This window comes from Pimephales promelas, chromosome 15 (genome assembly GCF_988280905.1).
Source record: "Pimephales promelas chromosome 15, fPimPro1.hap1.1, whole genome shotgun sequence".
Taxonomy (NCBI): Eukaryota; Metazoa; Chordata; class Actinopteri; order Cypriniformes; family Leuciscidae; genus Pimephales; species Pimephales promelas.
In genome coordinates, this window is record NC_142783.1 from 5,387,764 (window position 1) to 5,406,928 (window position 19,165).

General features: G+C 42.9%; 1 non-coding gene across 1 annotated transcript; it reads right to left on the reverse strand.

The window, feature by feature from the left end:
- Positions 1-6,260: 6,260 nt before the first annotated feature.
- Positions 6,261-6,379, reverse strand: LOC120486963 (5S ribosomal RNA). Its single transcript, XR_005624335.1, has one exon. It is a non-coding gene; the product is annotated as a 5S ribosomal RNA (ribosomal RNA).
- Between the last annotated feature and the right edge of the window lie 12,786 nt (positions 6,380-19,165).

Below are 19,165 nucleotides of genomic sequence, written 5' to 3' on the forward strand. Positions count from 1 at the left end.
AGCCGAATGCCTTACACTATACAGATAGATGAATAGATAGATAGATAGATAGATAGATAGATAGATAGATAGATAGATAGATAGATAGATAGATAGATAGATAGATAGATTTTATTTGCACCTTATATGATGTCATGTGCTTAAGTAAGTGTGGAATGATGTAGCCATCAATGTCTTTCATAATTGTTAATGTGCAATTACAGAAATTTAAAACTTCTATTAGGCCTAACTGTCAGCTTTTCACAGGCAATCATTTTTGCCATGTAAGTTCATTTACAAGCATATTTTGTTCACCACAACAGTAGCTAATTGTAATAGCTATTCTGTTTGCATAAAACCTGGTTTGAAGTGGAACCTCTTAGTAGGGCAGGGGTATTTAATGATTAAAGATTAATTTCTTTAAAAAAAACTGGCCCTCCTTGAACTGCCACCTTAACGTGGTGGAGGGGTTTGAGTACCCGAATGACCCTAGGAGCTATGTTGTCTGGGGCTATATGCCCCTGGTAGGGTCTCCAAAGGCAAACAGGTCCTAGGTGATGGGTCAGACTAAGAGCGGTTCAAAAACCCCTTATGACGGAAGTATATACAAGGACCGTGACGTTGCCCGGTATGGCGCAGCCGGGGCCCCACCCTGGAGCCAGGCCCGGGGTTGGGGCTCGTATGCGAGTGCCTGGTGGCCGGGCCTCTCCCCACGGGGTCCGGCCGGGCTCAGCCCGAAGAAGCGACGTGGGACCGTCTTCCCGTGGGCTCACCACCTGCAGGAGGAGCCGTAAGGGGCCGGTGCAGAGAGGATTGGGCGGCAGTCGAAGGCAGGGGCCTCGGCGACCCGATCCCTGGACACGGAATCTAGCCTTAGGGACGTGGAATGTCACCTCACTGGCGGGGAAGGAGCCCGAGATTGTGCGTGAGGTTGAGAGGTTCCGACTAGAGATAGTTGGAATCACCTCTACGCATGGCTTGGGTTCTGGAACCTCACTCCTTGAGAGAGGATGGACTCTTCACCACTCTGGAGTTGCCCATGGTGAGAGGCGGCGGGCTGGTGTGGGCTTGCTTATAGCCCCCCAGCTCAGCCGCCATGTGTTGGAGTTTACCCCGGTGAACGAGAGGGTCGTTTCTCTGCGCCTACGGGTCGGGGATAGGTCTCTCACTGTCGTTTGTGCCTACGGGCCAAACGGCAGTGCAGAGTATCCGGCCTTCTTGGAGTCTCTGGGAGGGGTGCTGGAAAGTGCCCCGACTGGGGACTCCGTTGTTCTACTGGGGGACTTCAACGCTCACGTGGGTAACGACAGTGACACCTGGAGGGGCGTCAGGGGCGCAACTACCCAGTTTCAGAGGGGTATGCAGCAACAATTTTAGCGCCCCCCGGCACCCCCCCCCCCCCCCCCCAAAAAAAAAAGGAAAAATAAATGTAATGTAAGTGTGCTGTGAAATAAGTGAGTAGGAAGAAATGAGAGCTAACAGAAGAAAATAAGTGCAAAATTGTCGTTTATTAACACAATTAAACTATAGCTACTCCACCTTGATGAACCCCCCTAACAAAACTAAGCTCCATTGGAACAGCAATACCAGTGTTTCTCACAGGATTTTAGGTAAAACTGTGGTAGGTGGACCTCTGTTTCTCTAGGGGGGTTCGGGGGCATGCTCCCCCGTAAGAAAATTTTGTGTTCTGTAATGTTAAATTCAGCAGTCTGGTGCACTTTGAGAGTTCAAAATTGAAAGCTCCAACCCATATTCAGGGTGCAAATTAAACAGAGAAAAATTTGAACCTCTTTTAGTTAGTGTCTGTCTACATTACACTACTACATAATAATAGTTATAATATTAATCCCATGATAGTAGCCATAAAGGCTATTGTAAAACAAATGCACAGAAAAATAAAGGAAACTTTCATAATTAGTTTTGCACTAATTTCTATACTTGAAAGATACTTGCGCATAATGACGTATTTCATGGGCCAGTGTGTCAGAAAAAAAAACTAAAGCTGACTTTTTTTGACCAATGCATTACACCAGCACAGCGCCGCCAATTAAGCAAAAAACAAAACAAACAACAAACAAATGGGCCGTCGATGTATGAGTTTTGTGGGCCGTTAAGACAAATAAATTAAAAAAGGATGAAATGTATTGGCTGAAAAGCACGTCGGCCCAGCGGGAATCTCCCGGTAGTCCCGATGGCCACCGAGATATAGCCTACATGTGTTGGGATGTCACATTTTGAATCCTACCTGTTGGCTTTCAGCAATGCATGCAGTTATTTAGCTGCTGTCGCATCAATTGACATGCCATCTCCTTTTCTCTCTTTCTTTTTCCATTTTTAGCCCCACAACATTTTGTTTAATCCATCTTTTTCGACGACAACTAACTACTCGTACCTGCTCGCTCAGAGCTCACGGCGCCCCCGCCCGCTCGCGATATTACCCGCCCCCCTTCTCCATGAGGGCGCCTATACTCTAGCCTAGCTGTTAGTCCTCTAAAATTTTATATAACAATGAAGGAATGCAGAAATGATTTAGAAACGCACAACGGCAGCTACATATAGAAATACAATATAGCCTATATAATTTTTTTTTTTTTACCATCGCTTTGGCGCCCCCCATTGTGCTGCGCCCCTATGCGCCGCATATAGCGCATACCCACTTTTTGCGCCACTGAGGGGCGTGATTGGGAGGAACGGCCCCCCAGACCTGAACCCGAGCGGTGTTCAGTTATTGGACTTCTGTGCTAGTTACAGTTTGTCCATAACGAACACCATGTTCAAGCATAGGGGTGTCCACCAGTGCACGTGGCACCAGGACACCCTAGGTCGTAGGTCGATGATCGACTTTGTGGTCGTTTCATCTGACCTGCGGCCGTATGTCTTGGACACTCGGGTGAAGAGAGGGGCGGAGCTGTCAACTGATCACCACCTGGTGGTGAGTTGGATCCGATGGCGGGGGAGGAGGCTGGATGGACTCGGCGGACCCAAGCGTACTGTAAGGGTTTGCTGGAAACGTTTGGCCGAATCTCCTGTCAGAAAGATCTTCAACTCTCACCTCCGGCAGAGCTACGACCAGATCCCGAGGGAGGCTGGAGATATTGAGTCTGAGTGGACCATGTTCTCCACCTCCATTGTCGAAGCAGCTGCTCGGAGCTGTGGCCGTAAGGTCTCCGGTGCCTGTCGAGGCGGCAATCCTCGAACCCGGTGGTGGATACCGGAAGTAAAGGATGCCGTCAAGCTGAAGAAGGAGTCCTACCGGGCCTGGTTGGCTCGTGGGACTCCGGAGGCAGCTGACAGGTACCGGCAGGCCAAGTGGACTGCAGCCCGGGTGGTCGTGGAGGCAAAAACTCGGGCCTGGGAGGAGTTCGGTGAGGCCATGGAGAAGGACTATCGGTTGGCCTCGACGAGATTCTGGCAAACTGTCCGGCGCCTCAGGAGAGGGAAACGGTCCCCTACCAATGCTGTTTACAGCGGGGGTGGGCGGCTGTTGACCTCGACTGGGGATGTCGTCGGACGGTGGAAGGAATACTTTGAGGACCTCCTCAATCCCGCCGTCACATCTTCCATTGAGGAAGCAGAGGCTGAGGGCTCAGGGGTTGACTCGTACATCAACCTAGCTGAGGTCACCGAGGTAGTCAAGAAACTCCTCGGTGGCAAGGCACCGGGGGTGGATGAGATCCGCCCCGAATACCTCAAGTCTCTGGATGCTGTGGGGCTGTCTTGGTTGACACGCCTCTGCAGCATCGCGTGGCGGTCGGGGACAGTGCCCCTGGGATGGCAGACCGGGGTGGTGGTTCCTCTTTTTAAGAAGGGGGCCCGGAGGGTGTGTTCCAACTAGGAGAATACGGACGATGGTGGAACCTCGGATTCAGGAGGAACAGTGCGGTTTTTGTCCTGGCCGTGGAACACTGGGCCAACTCTATACTCTCTACAGGGTGCTGGAGGGTTCATGGGAGTTTGCCCAACCAGTCCACATGTGCTTTGTGGATTTGGAGAAGGCATTCGACTGTGTCCCCCGAGGCGGCCTGTGGAGGGTGCTCCGGGAATATGGGGTCTGGGGTCCTTTGCTAAGGGCTGTCCGGTCCCTGTATGACCGAAGCAGGAGCTTGGTTCGCATTGGCGGTAGTAAGTCAGACTTCTTCCCGGTGCATGTAGGACTCCTGCAGGGCTGCCCTTTGTCGCCGGTTCTGTTCATAATTTTTATGGACAGAATTTCTAGGCGCAGCCAGGGGCCGGAGGGTGTCAGGTTTGGGGACCACACGATTTCGTCTCTGCTCTTCGCGGATGATGTTGTCGTGTTGGCCCCTTCATACCAGGACCTTCAGCGTGCACTGGGACGGTTTGCAGCCGAGTGTGAAGCGGCTGGGATGAAAATAAGCACCTCCAAATCCGAGGCCATGGTCCTCAGCCGGAAAAGGGTGGCTTGCCCACTTCAGGTTGGTGGAGAGATCCTTCCTCAAGTGGAGGAGTTTAAGTATCTTGGGGTTTTGTTCACGAGTGAGGGAAGGATGGAACGGGAGACTGACAGACGGATCGGTGCAGCTTCCGCAGTAATGCGGTCGATGTACTGGTCTGTTGTGGTGAAGAAGGAGCTGAGCCGTAAGGCAAAGCTCTCGATTTACCGGTCAATCTACGTTCCTACTCTCACCTATGGTCATGAGCTTTGGGTCATGACCGAAAGGACAAGATCCCGGATACAGGCGGCTGAAATGAGCTTTCTCCGCAGGGTGGCTGGGCGATCCCTTAGAGATAGGGTGAGAAGCTCGGTCACTCGGGAGGAGCTCAGAGTAGAACCGCTGCTCCTCCACATCGAGAGGGGTCAGCTGAGGTGGCTCGGGCATCTGTTCCAGATGCCTCCTGGACGCCTTCCTGGGGAGGTGTTCCGGGCACGTCCCACTGGGCGGAGGCCCCGGGGAAGACCTAGGACACGTTGGAGAGACTATGTCTCCCGGCTGGCCTGGGAACGCCTCGGTATCCCCCCAGAAGAGCTGGAGGAAGTATCTAGGGAGAGGGAAGTTTGGGCATCTCTGCTTAGACTGCTGCCCCCGGGACCTGGCCCCGGATGAGCGGAAGAAGATGGATGGATGGATGGATGGATAAAAAAACTGAGTATTTTCCTCTGTATTTGGACCAGGTCCTGGTCTGGTTTCTTTATGTAGAGTTCATAGTCTACATATGTTTCTTTACATCCAGCTGACACTTTCTGTGGTACACTTTTGTTTTTGACAAGCAAAAACAATAATACAAGACTATACATTCTCTATTTCAAGAAGAAGAAAGTTAACAAACATATTTCATTTCCTATGGTCTCGGTTTATTGGAATTTGGAACTATTACAGTAATTGGAGAAATGTTTGGTTGTTAATATTTCATTACAAATAAGATTAAGGATATTTCATTTAAGATATTAAACAAATTTTATCCTGCTAAACATTTTCTCTCCAAGTTTAACCAAAAACTGCTCATTTTGTTCAGTGCAACCAGAAACTGTACCTCATATTTTCATTGTCAATATTCAAAGAGGTTGGTTTCCAAACTTATAAGTTTTATCATTTAAATGACAAATAGTTGTGCAATGTTTCTTTGTTAGCCTATGAGCTTAAAATCTCTGTGTTTTTTTAATTATGAGAAGAGTCTGGAAATTAATTATTAATCTTTATAAATCTCCTTTTTTCTGTGGTACTGAAATAATTAGAAAACTAAATATTTACTATTATGGAGAGCACAAACAAAATCATAATAACCATAATAATAATAAAAAAAACATTTAACATTGCTGTAATGTGTGCTGTTGTAAAAATCTCTAATATAGAGCATGTCATTACTATAATTGATGGTTTTAACATTACTATAACAGAAAATCTAGATTTTTTGTAGAAAATCTAGAAGGTTTTCTTTCAGTTTTCACTTTAGTTAGCCTATTTACTTTATTAAAGTTGAATCCAAACGCAAGAGGGCAGAATAGCATCACTCACTGTTGAAAAACAAATGGAAGACTTACAAAAAAAAACTAAAAAAGTCAGTATTTTTTACATTTATACCCTTAATAACAACTTGTATGGTGTTTTTGTTTGTTTGTTGTTGTTTTTTGTCATGCCAAAAAAAGCTTTCTGAATTGAATAGAAAGCAACTCGATCGCCTCCTGTTGGAGAAAGGAAGAATGACGAGGCTGAGCTGAGCTTTTCCTTTGCCGCACTAACAGCAGACAAAAGCCAGAGAAAGCAAAATGTAAGAAAATAAATCCTTGTTGAAGTGAATGATATTCGTAGTGAATATGAAGCAAAAGCTTACAGCACCTGGTATTCCCAGGCGGTCTCCCATCCAAGTACTAACCAGGCCCGACCCTGCTTAGCTTCCGAGATCGGACGAGATCGGGCGTGTTCAGGGTGGTATGGCCGTAAGCGAGAGTCTCAGCCGAGAGAGAGATATTTAAAGAAGATTACCAGCAGTAGCAGCAGAACCCCTACACATGACGATGAGTAGCCTAACGAAGAAAACATAAAATAAAAAAATAAAACTGTTTACTCTCCCCTTTTTCTTAAAAAAAAGCATCATATCTACAACGTTTAGCCTGTCTGAAAAGTCTTTCAGCTGTCCCGGACTTGTCAAAGCACCTTTCCTCATAGTAAATGAAACTTTCAGTTATTCCTTTTCAGCTGGCTGACCGTACAAATTCAATAACATGGGCTGGGCGATATGGCCCAAAAAAATTATCACGATAATTTTTTTTATATCAGTCGATAACGATAATTATCACGATATATGTCAAATATTTATTTTTTTTAAGTTTAAAGGCAGATTTTTGTAACTAAGTGAAAGTTGTATAAACCAGAGTGTTAATTGTGTTTTTAAACTACTCTTTAAATTTATGTTCATTAACAAAAACAGTAACATCTGTTTTTTTGTTGTTGTTTTTTTTCCTATGCAACAACCATATTTTTATGTGGTAAAAAGTAATATTCTGACTGTTTGAGTTGTATTCAAATTAACCATTGGTCATCCAGTATCATGCATTTTTTAGATCATGATAACCACAGATAAAACCAGTTATAGCCTAACTTAGCTCCTCACTATAATGGCATAACTTTATGGTTTCTGTATTTTTTGTATGAAAAACAATAGCCTAACAGTTAAATGCATTATTAAATACTGTACTTATATTCCATTAGTCATAATACATTGTCTACATTAATAATATTATACAATATGTATATCCCACATTTCATGGTGCAGTTAATATTACTTGGCTAACCTTACAGTAAATCCATGGTAGGCTAAATGGATTCAGTATCAATTCAGATTCTGACTGTCTCGTTGCACGCAGTGTTTCTCCTTTTTGTCAGCGGTGTTTCATCTGCCTTTAAACAGGTTTAAACTTGACATTGGTGTTCTTCGCTGAACTCAAGTGCTTCTCACTGGATCTCGTGAGCAAAACGATCAGAGGCGCGTCTGCGTGAGCTCGCTCTCCGCTCAATGCACTGCCATTTGGACTTTGACCCGAGCGGATAAATGCTCCGTGTGGCGCGCGCTGTTAAATGAGTTTCGTTCCGCTTTTGACGCATAAGCATTATCGAACATTTATCGACCTCTTGATATCGTTTTATCGAGGAAAATTATATCGCGATAATTATCGTTATCGTTTTATCGCCCAGCCCTAATATATTCAAGGGTTAGTTCACCCAAAAATGAAAATTAAGTCATTAATTACTCACCCCCATGCTGTACCAACCCCATAAGACCTTTGTTCATCTTCGGAACACAAATAAAGATATTTTTGATTGAATCTGAGAGCTGGATCACTCTTCCATAGACTGCATAAGGGACTGGCTCTTGACGGCCCATAAAGTCATTAAAGAAAAGATTTAAATATTCCATGTGCCTACAGCGGCTCAATTATAAGTTTATCAAGTGACGAGAATACTCTTTGTGCGAAAAAACCCATAAATAACGACTTTATTCCACTATTCCAGTACTTCCTTATGGGCGCATGCGCGAGAACTGAGACGAGGACGTTCTCATTCGTCTACTTCTTGTTACCGGCTGCTCACCGCTTAGGAGTTTTACCGCCCCCTACCGTATAAGATGATGTGCTGATATAGCTGGAAGCGCAAAACTTTCTGTTTACAAGCAGAGGAAGATGCGCGCTGTACATACGCTTTTCAATTTGCGTATTTTCCGCACTATAAGGTGCACTTAAAAGCCTTTAAATCTTCTCAAAAAACGACAGTGTTCGTTATCAGGGTGCGATTTGCCGGGGGGGGGGGGATGCGTGGGATTTCCCCCTTTCTGGTCAATGTATCCCTTCCTCTGCTTAATTATTTTTATCCCCGGTGGGGATAAATTTATCCCCCCCTCCAAGTGATCAGTGATCCTACACTAGTGGTGAGACGGATCAGAACACTTATCACGGATCCGTGCTTTGATTAAAGTTAATTTTAGTTTTAAATACGCTACTTTGGCTGGCTCTGCACGAGTCTGCAGACTTGCTCAATCCCGCCCACGGCGCTATCTGATTGGTTACACCTCGTATAATAGCCTATCAACACTTGCGAGACGGTTGCAGAACCGCGCTGGGCTGTGGAGCTGCTTGTAGAAATGAAAGCAGCATAGCTATTCAGAATAAACATCACAATCTGATTTTCTGTTTCCATGATGACAAGCAGAGCTAGTGTCCAGTCACTGAGAATGGCCAAAGTTATACACACGATGTTTCACTCAACTGAGATTAAAGCAAATGTTTTTTGATTAGTCACTCACTCTCGAACATCTGGCGCGAGTGATTTAATGTTAATTCAATGTAAAGACGCGTTTACGCGCATCTAGAGGTTCTGCGGCGCAAATGAGGCGAATTAACAAACATAGATAATGCATCTGTTTTTTTTTTTTTATTATTTCACTGTAGGTCAGCATCGCGGTGTAACGTTAACATTATAACTTTAACGTAACAGCAGCAGTAAAACTGTTTCTATTGTGGTTTAACTTTGCGATCAATCCCTGGTTCAGGAGAGGCTGATATAAATTAGCCTCTACCCTATTAATCTATTGATTTAATTGCATGTTTTTTCGTTGTGCATGATCACAGTTCATATATGTGTGGGAAGCTATTAAAAATATTACGTTAGGATACTTCATGAGTTATTAAGAATTTTTTTTCCTGCAAATGCAGTGATGAAGTTCATGAATTTTTTTATGATTTTTTTTTCAAAACATCCCCCCCTCTGTTTTTTTCACAAATCGCACCCTGTTCGTTATAATCCGGAGCGCCTTATATATGGATCATCATTTTATACGGTAGGTGGCGGTAAAACTCCTAAGCGGTGAGCAGCCGGTAACAAGAAGTAGACGAATGAGAACGTCCTTGTCTCAGTTCTCGCGCATGCGCCCATAAGGAAGTAATGGAATGGGCTATATGCACATAGACATAATATATACATAGACGCCCTATTGGCCGCTGGAGCGTACGTCAACGGCGCCGCCATATTGGGGAGATCAACTTTCCCATACCTCTCATACCGGGAATTGAGAAAAATGCCTCTTTTGTGCGCTGCTTGGGGCTGTAAAAATCGCCACACAACTGAAAAAATAGCTTTCGAGGAAGTACCTTTCACAAGCAAGACTGAACGTTTGTTTTTGGTTGTATTTGGTCATGATTTAATTAGTAAGTAACGTTTAGAGATTAAATACTACTGTTATTGTGTCACGCAATGTAGTTTTAATAGTTTTTCAGTCGACAATGTAGTTGTTTAAAGCTCAAATATGTGGTTTGTTTATAAAGATAGAGCCTATTTAAAAATTTGATCTGAAGTTTTCGGAGTTGCTGCGTACCACGGCCGTACAGCCGTGGAACAGCCGTACCACGGCCAGTGCTTCTGACGGTTGCCGCTGGCTCGGATGTCTCTAGTCTAGAGGTTAAACATGAGATATAATTCGTATAATTTGTGTTTATCTTTGGTCTCATTAATCTATTAATGGTTCCCTGGTAAATAGTTTTGGCTGAAGGCAAAGTAAAGTTTCATAACTTTATATTTAAGCTATTTTTGTATGTTTGACTGAAGCTACTTCTGTTATAATGGCTAGCCTATTACTGATCAGTAAAACTGAAATTTAGCACAAAGAGCTAAATATTAAATATATTTTTTGTGTGTGTTTATTCTGTAGTTGAAATGTCTTATTCTATTGCTATTATTATAGAATTATTAATAAACTATTATCAATATTTTTACATGTATTCATTACCATTTTATTTGCTGTATACTATTTGTTTATTTTATTGACTAAACTATTTACTAGTACTTTTCACTTTATGTTATAATTACTATTTGCATTGCACTGCATGCCCAGTTGTACCACAACATATGTATTATCATAAATGATCCATCAGTTATCAATGTTATTGCTAAAATCTGGTCAATCACATAAAATGCTTTTTCCACAATGAGCAAACTTAAATATCTCAGTATGGGGATCTTCACCATTCTTATCCAAGAATGTTTTTATCCAGAAAAACGCAGCTCACCCGTTTACTTGCATTTAATTACAATGCAGTCTTGACCTCCGCAAAATGGCGGACCCGTTGATGTATCGCAGCAACGTTCCAAAGCGGCCAATAGGGCGTCTATGGGTGCTTCTCATTTCTTATGCATCCTCGTTTCCTTTCCTTGTTTCCTTTCCTTGTGTCTCAGCTCCACCCCCTGTAGGACGCGAGGGAAGGAAGCGAGGAAAGGAAAGGAGAGGAATCGAATAAAAGCTTTTTTATACATTGGAATACTTGATCACTCGAGTGTCACTCCACAGTGTCATAAGCAGCGCTAAAAGGATCTCCCTTATGTTGTTGAAGTTTGGTTATTTTATAAATTCATAATAAATAATAATAAAGATAGGCTATACTATTGAAATATCTGAGATGTGTGGTTTATATAAACTGCAAAGGTAAAGTATAAATTAAAATGATTGTGACCGATGTGAAGGGGGAGGAGAATTGACACGTGCGTCACGTTTAGTCAATATAACAGTTCCGCGTAGGATGCACCTGTGTATCCTCGCTTATGACTCCTCAGGAAGCCTCCTATCTCCTCCATCCTCGACTCCTCACGGTGCAATTAGAGAATTGAGATGTCCTTCAAGACGGCTGAGCTCGATCGGTTTCCGGGTCATAGGAGGGAGGACGGAGGAGCGAGGAGACGAGGAGGGATATTGAGAAGCACCCTATGTATATGCACGCATAAGTTCTGAATTTGACGCAAGGATGCTCGTCCATTTCCGGTTGTGGAGATTAAAGCAGAGGAGAACCGAGGAAAACGGGATTATGGCAGAGTCTTCAAAATGTACTGTCCTCCCGACTTTGAAACGAAACGTACATACGTTTAGATGTAATTTTATATATAGTTATGTTTATTTAATGTAATTTTTAAAAGAAGCATAAACACAACGAGGGGTGTCTGTTTTATCTGTTTTTGTGACTAACGTTTCTTTAGTATAACCATGGAGTATAAAATTCAATATAAATTCTCTGTATTGCATTGGACTCAACGATTGGCGGAAGTTATCGAGCATCCTTAATCCTTCACCGGAAATACCGCCGTGCATAGAGCCCATAGTGGAATAAAGTCGTTATTTATGTTTTTTTCGCACAAAAAGTAGTCTCGTCGCTTGATAAACTTATAATTGAGCCGCTGTAGGCACATGGAATATTTAAACCTTTTCTTTAATGACTTTATGTGCCGTCAAGAGCCAGTCCCTTAGGAAGCCTCATAGACATATACACTAGACCTCACCTGGGGGTTCTAAGCATGCGTCAAAACCGCCGCCATCTTGGAACAGGGGTCTTGTCATAGGAAGTAGCTAGGTAAAGCTGCTATCTCTGTCTTTACTTCGAATTCATTGATGGTGGCGGACTTTTGTGCAGCGTATGATGTTCACGGATGAAATCTGATCTAGGAAGAATGTTTAAAAAAAATTTTAAAAAAATTCTTTCTGGAATCAATGATAAATACATGTCTGACCGTTGGAGCAAACCAAAAAAACAAGAAAAATCGCATTCATGATGATTTATGGTGATTTTATTTGCGCTAGACCTGTGTCTAGCGCAAATATGCTGATGCATTAAAGTGGAAGGGCTCCCCTGTTTCAAGATGGCGGCTCTATTGACGCATTCGTTCCAATGAACTGCCGTATCCAAGGTGAGGTCTAGTGTATATGTCTATGAGGAAGCCTATGGAAGAGTGACCCAGCTCTCAGATTCAATCAAAAATATCTTTATTTGTGTTCCGAAGATGAACGAAGGTTGGAACAGCATGGGGGTGAGTAATTAATGACTTAATTTTCATTTTTGGGTGAACTAACCCTTTCATATGATAGTAAGCATTTTTTAAAGGGAAATTATACATTATAACAGGAAAATGTACCTTTAAAAAAACAAAAAAACAAAAACGGAGTCTGCACATGCGCATAACCGGTAAGTAGCAAATCTCGATGGGTAGCATGAATTGGCTTTATGCACAGCTTCACTACTTCCTGAATTTCAGCCAGCTCCTTGTTTCCTCTCTGCCATTATTGGACACATTGATTAATTCAGGTGTGCTTGACCTCAGTAGTCATGGCAACAATAATCAGACACACCTGAATTCATCAATTTTGCCCAATAATGGCAGACAGGAAACAAGGAGCTGGCTGAAGTTCAGGAAGTAGTGCAGCTGTGCATAAAGCCCATTGTCAGAACACCTTGTTACGAAGCCTAATGATAAAATTTGTTAGTAACAAAACTTGACTGAATAGTCTTTTACAAGTTCAATTAAATATGAGTCAATAATATCATTTTCTTGTTTGTTTATTTAATTGTGTTTAATAGATCTAAAAAATTAAAATAAAAAAATTAAAACCGTTTACTTATTTAATTATTTTATGTTTTCTTAGTTACTCATGTTCATGTGTAGGGGTTCTGCTGCTGCTGGTGCCCTTATTTAAATATCTCTCTTAAATATCTATCTGAGACTTTCGCTTCCTTGCCACTGTTGTCTTGGCTTTTGGCATGCTTAGTTGGGGACATTTAATTACTCAACAATATTTTTGATCTGCCTTTCTTCAGGTGGACGATGAAGCCATTTCATTCTAGAAGCAAACTTCTTGTTATTCATTTTCATCTTATCACTGTGAAGCTGCTGTGATACAATCTGTAGGCTATTGTAAAAAGCGGAGCGCTATAAGATGACTTGACTTGACAATCACCAGAGTACTGACTCTCTGCACCTGTACTCACTCATCAACACGCACTTTATATGCCCAGTTCTCCTTTCACTCCTTGTCTGGTCTCATTGCAGTATACACGCTTTATGTCAGACTCCTTACCCCTCTACTCACCTGAGATCTCTTGCCCTGTATCCATTCTGCTGTCCGTCTTCCATCCATCATCCTGGTGTTCACTCGTCACCTGCACAGAGATTCTACTTCCGCTTCCACTGAGTCACGATCCTCATTCTACAAGTCACCATCCTCTCACCATGATAAGTAGACATCTGACTGTAGTACTTTTACTTGTACTTGAGTAAAATTTAGCAAGGGGTATCTGTACTTTTACTCAAGTAATAAAGCTGTGTACTCTGTCTGCCTCTGGTTAAAGTTCCTTGTATCTAAGGGCAGAGAGGGAAGAGAGTTCAACTTCCTGACAGCTTGGTGGATTAAGCTATTCTTCAGACTAGTGGTTCAGGCCTGAAGACTCCTGAACCTCCTCCCAGATGGCAGTAGACTAAGGGCCAATCCCAATCCCAATTCTACCCCTTACCCCTTCACTTTCCCCTTCCCCTCCGTTTTGCGGGAGGGCTAGGGGGAAGAGCCAGATAGCCCTTCAAACGAAGATTTTTCGGGAGCACACTTCAAACGAAGGGGTATGAGAAGTGTCACTGCTAACCCAGGCTGGCTGCCCAAGCGACAAAGGAGACAAGTATTACTACAAGTATTTGTGGCTTTAATAAGTATTGTAACGACAAATAATGATTTGCTTTATGGTACATTCAATATTGTGTTCATATTTACGGTCAGTTTCTTCACAGAAACGTTTGTAAAAAAATCGCTAAAATTACTGTAGTTTGCTAACGATGGTCCTGCAACATATTTTCGTCGTCTCCATTGTTTCCTGCGAACTTCACAAGATAAATGCAAGAAAATAGCTGTAACCCACGCGACTGAGATAACTGCAGCTGTCGACGGCATCTTGGACGTTGTGATAAACATCAGCGCATCTCCTGTGACGTAGGCGCTAGCGACGACTTATAATGACGTTTAACGGAGGCGTAGTGGTGTCCCATTTCTTAGGGGAATATTTTCACCCCGACGCATTGCCACTCTGTTTCAAGGGTCAAGGGGAAGGCGAAGGGGTAGGGCTAGGGGAAAGTGAAGGGGTAAGGGGTAGAATTGGGATTGGCCCTAAGACCCCATTTACACCTGGTATTATGCGATCTGTATCCAGATAAGTTATCCGTATAATAAAAAATGCATATTAATGCAAGGTGTAAATGCGTTGTGATCGGATTGTGATAGGATCTGCCTGACCACATCTGGAGGTAGTCTGGCTCGCATTGTGTTCGGATCTTTACTAGGTGTAAACACAATCTGGTTGTTGAAACCACATATGTATATTTTACTCCTCCCAAAAATGCTAAAAAATAAACGAGTGAGAGCGTGTTATATAGGCTATATGTCATGGTGTAGTCCAATATGACGGCGCTACTGCGACACGCATCACTGCAGATGAGCAGCTGAGCGTCTATTCATCAAGCCAACGTGCAAACATCGCAAATAAAAGTGAAAGTAAGTCACAGACGCTTAACACACAATCATCTTCAAGTAAAGAAACAAAATTATCTTACCAGGGCTGTTGCAACTCTCTCTTATTGATGTCTTTGATTTGGAAATTAGCTGATAATCAATAAAATGCAGCTCATATCTGTTGCTTTTGGTGGCGATGCAATCCATTAAATCTGCATATAACGTAGGAGTTGAAGATCGGATTTATATCCGTTTTGAGAAAAAAAACATTTATGTGGCCAGGTGTAAATGGAATCGGTACTTATTATCCGGATAACTTATCTGGATACAGTTCGCATTTTAATACCAGGTGTAAATGGGGTCTAAAGAAGTCGTGTGAGGGTTGGCTTTCCAGTGCTTTCCAGGTAGTGGGGCACCGACGATCTTTCCTGTTGCATTCACTATGCGCTGCAGGGGTTTCTTGTTGCGGGTGGTGCAGTTCCCAAACCACACTGTAATGCAGCTGCTCATGATGCTTTCAATGTTGCCACAAAAGAATATACATCATGGGTGCTGGGGCTCTGAATATAAACATAATGGGGGCCGGGGCTCTGGCTCTCCTTAGTTTGAAGAGAAAATAGTCACTGTTGGGCTTTTTTAGCTAGTGTTGGAGGTCCAGGAGAGGTCATCTGTTAAATACACACCCAGAAACTTGGTGCTGCTCACCCTCTCCACAACAGCACTGTTGATGTGCAGAGAAGGGTACTGGGTGTGTGCTCTTCGAAAGTCCACAACAATCTCCTTTGTTTTCTCTACACTCAGAGAGAGAGAGATTGTTGTCACTGCACCATCTGGCTAGTTGGAACATCTCATTTCTATAGTTTGTCTCATCATTGTTGCTGATAAGACCCACCACAGTTGTGTCATCCACAAACTTTATGACGCAATTGGTACTATCCATTGTTGCGCGATCATGGGTTAGTAGGATAAAGAGAGGGGGGTGTTTAATGGGACTGTGCTGGATGTGTTGCTGCCGACCCGAAAGAAAGTCCAGCAACCAGTTGCACAAGGATGTGTTGAGGTCAATCTGGCCCAGATTCTGTATTAACTGCTTTGGGATAATGGTATTAAATGCCAAACTATTGTAAAACCTATGAAAAGCATTCTTACATAAGAATCCTTTGTTTGGGAGAGGAATGAATGAAGGCCAGTGAAGACCACGTCATCGGTAGACTGTTGGCCCCATATGCAAACTGGAAGGGGTCCGTGGAGAGGGGGAGGATGGTTATGATGTGTTGCATAACTATACGTTCAAAGCATTTCATGACAATAGGAGTCAGTGCAACAGGGCGATAGCCATTAAAGCCGGATAGGGGTGTAGTCTTGGGGATATTGTGGTAGCTTTAAAAGTGGGGAAAACTGCCTGGCTCAGGGAGATGTTGAAAATGTCTGTGAGGACATCTTTGAGCTCGTTTGCACAGTTCTTAAGCACGTGGCCAGTTATACTGTCTGGACCAGCTGCTTTGCGGGTGTTGATTTTAGAGAGGGATCTCTTCACACTGGAGAAAGACACAGAACCTGGTCGTCAAGAGGAAGTGGAGTTTTCTGTGTAGATGTGGATGCTTCAAAACATGCAACGAAGTTGTTGAGTTTCTTTCAGCAAAGAGATGTCACTGTCACAGGACTGTGGTGGATTTTGTAGTCTCCTCATGTCTCTGCTGTCTCTAAAGTTATGGGCTATCCTCCTGGCGTACTGTTTTTGGCCTTTCTGATACCCCAGGACAGGTCGGCCCAGGCTGTTCTCAGGCCTTCATCACCACTGGCTCTGAAAGCAACATTTCGTCAACCATGGTTTCTGAAGCTCGTATTGAGATAGTCCTGGTTACAGTTACATCATCCATGCAATTGGTGATGTAGGCAGTGACTGTCTCTTTGTATTCCTGAATGTCAGTGGGATGGTTTTAAGTGGCCCTTCTGTGGGTTGTGTAAACCAAGTCCAAAATATTTCCCCCCTTATGTTGGAAAGTCAATATGTTGATATATTTTTGGAAATACAGACCTAGGGTCTGCATGATTGAAATCTCCAGCCAGAATGAGAAATCCATCTGGTGTGCTGTCTGTTGCTCGCCAACTAAACTACATTACCCACTGGACTACCAAAAGAGTTGTTACCTGTTGCAAAGAGCCTCTTCTCAATATTATTAACTCGTCTTTATCTTTAGGTCATGTCCCAAGACCATTAAAGCTGGCAGTTATTAGGCCTCTCATTTAGCCTGGATGCCAGCCTGAACTCCGCCCACAAAATTTTTTGGTCGGGAAGTTCAGTCTGGACTCGATCCATTGAGGAGTAATTATGATCAGGCAAGAAATTAACGGGCCAATCATATTGCCAGGGCGGGCTTTATACGATGATGGACAGATGGTTTGCAAGGACATAATCATCACGTTATCAAAGAGCGCTTGTCAAAGATGACTGCAGCTGGAGAATTGAGATGTATAGATTCCGCTGTCGCGTCTTTTGTAAAATAAATCAACAGCGCATTCATTTTAATAGACAAACAGAGAACTGCAATCAAGGCATTTGTCGATCGGAAAGATATTTTTGGCGTCCTTCCAATGATTCGGGAAAAGTGTAACTTATCAGCTGGCTCTGACGGTCGTTAAGAAGATGGGACGTAATGAAAAGCCTGTGGTCGTTGTGGTTTCTCCTTTGGTGGCACTCATGGAGAAGTAAGTAAAAGAAGCAACAATCGTTATTTAACTTCTAAAATAAATAAAGTTAGGCAACGTTCTGTATTTGAAAACTGCGCTATGCAAAGGAGTTGACTTACTGCGTTGCTCTGATTGGTTGTAGGTCTACCGACTATCCAATTGAGTGCAGAGGTTTTTTTTTTCCTGGTTCGGTTAAGACACGCCTCATAATCAAAGCCCTATGGAGTGGTCTCAGACTCATTTTCTTATTAGAAAATGACTATGACGAAGTCAGGCAACCTCTCATTAAGAAATCACAATTAAATCCAAATGAATTAGCAAATCACAGACCCATTTCAAATCTTCCATAAATAAAATATGAGTGTGTTAAAGATATAAAGTACTGGATGACCTGTCATATTTTCTTCTATTCAGATAAGACTGAGTTGTTACTGATTGGACCAAAAACCTGTACTCAGAATCTCAGAATACAATTTGCATTTAGAAGGATGTACTGTTACTTCATCCTCTGCAGTTAAAGACCTGTGTGTTATATTATACAGCAACTTGTCTTTTGAAAAACAGCATTCTTCCACCTCAGAAACATTGCTAAGCTACGGAACATTATCTGTTCGCCTTTAGACTAAATTACTGTAATCCAATACCGCCTGGTTGCGGTGCATCCTCAATAAACAAGCGACAGTTAGTCCAAAATGCAGCTGCTAGAGTTCTTCCTAGGCCAAGACATTTTGATCATATGAATATGGGGTGTTGATGGCGCAGTGGATAAGACACATGCCATTGGAGTGAGAGACCCGGGTTCGAATCCACTGCGAGACACCAATGTGACCCTGAGCAAGACACTTAACCCCTAGTTGCTCCAGAGGCGTGTGACCTCTGACATATACCAATTGTAAGTCGCTTAGGATAAATGCGTCAGCTAAATGTAAAATGATCAACACAGATTTTATCATCTCTACTCTGATTACCTATTACTGCCCTACACTCCCATCATGCTCTTTAAGATCACAAAACTCAGGGCTTCTGGTAGTACCTAGGATATCTAGTCTGCACCAAGGTCCGAACTAAAGTTTACGTTTTGATACATTTTATACTTTCAGAAAGTTTTGGTTTGGTTTCACACTGAAATTATGCTAGCACTCTATATAAATTTACGCAACATCATCACCTATGAGGGCTGCATCTTGATATTGATTGGTTTAGTAAATGGATGTTTGTCTGACGTCTGCGTTTTGTCAATTCGACGGGTAACTTTGAGAACATAAACGAACAGACGCATATCGTTGCAACTATATTGTTATTTTTATGGCATAATTACCTGCAGCACCAACTATACACAAGGATAGTTCAAATTCGCCAAATGAACGTCCTCATCATGCGAACATTTTATCATCGCCGGCAGGAAAGGAAGAGAAGACTGAAACTTCTTATTATGTCTTTAGACCATACTTCCATATTAAAAACCTTGTCTCCTCATCTCCCCATGGGCTACCACGGCTCATTTTTCCTGCCACGTTTTTTGGGCTTTTTGGGAACCACCAGAACTTCCTGTAAAAGGTCTGAAAGTCCGAACCATACAGAAATGCTTTCTCACTAGAAACGAACCAAACCTTTTTTCCAGTTTGATCCGGACTGAGACCTCTTTTAGTCGGACACAATAATGTGGATATACGATAAGATAATTTATGCTAAAAACAGCACCAAGATATTTGTAATGCAGAAATATGAAGCTACTTAC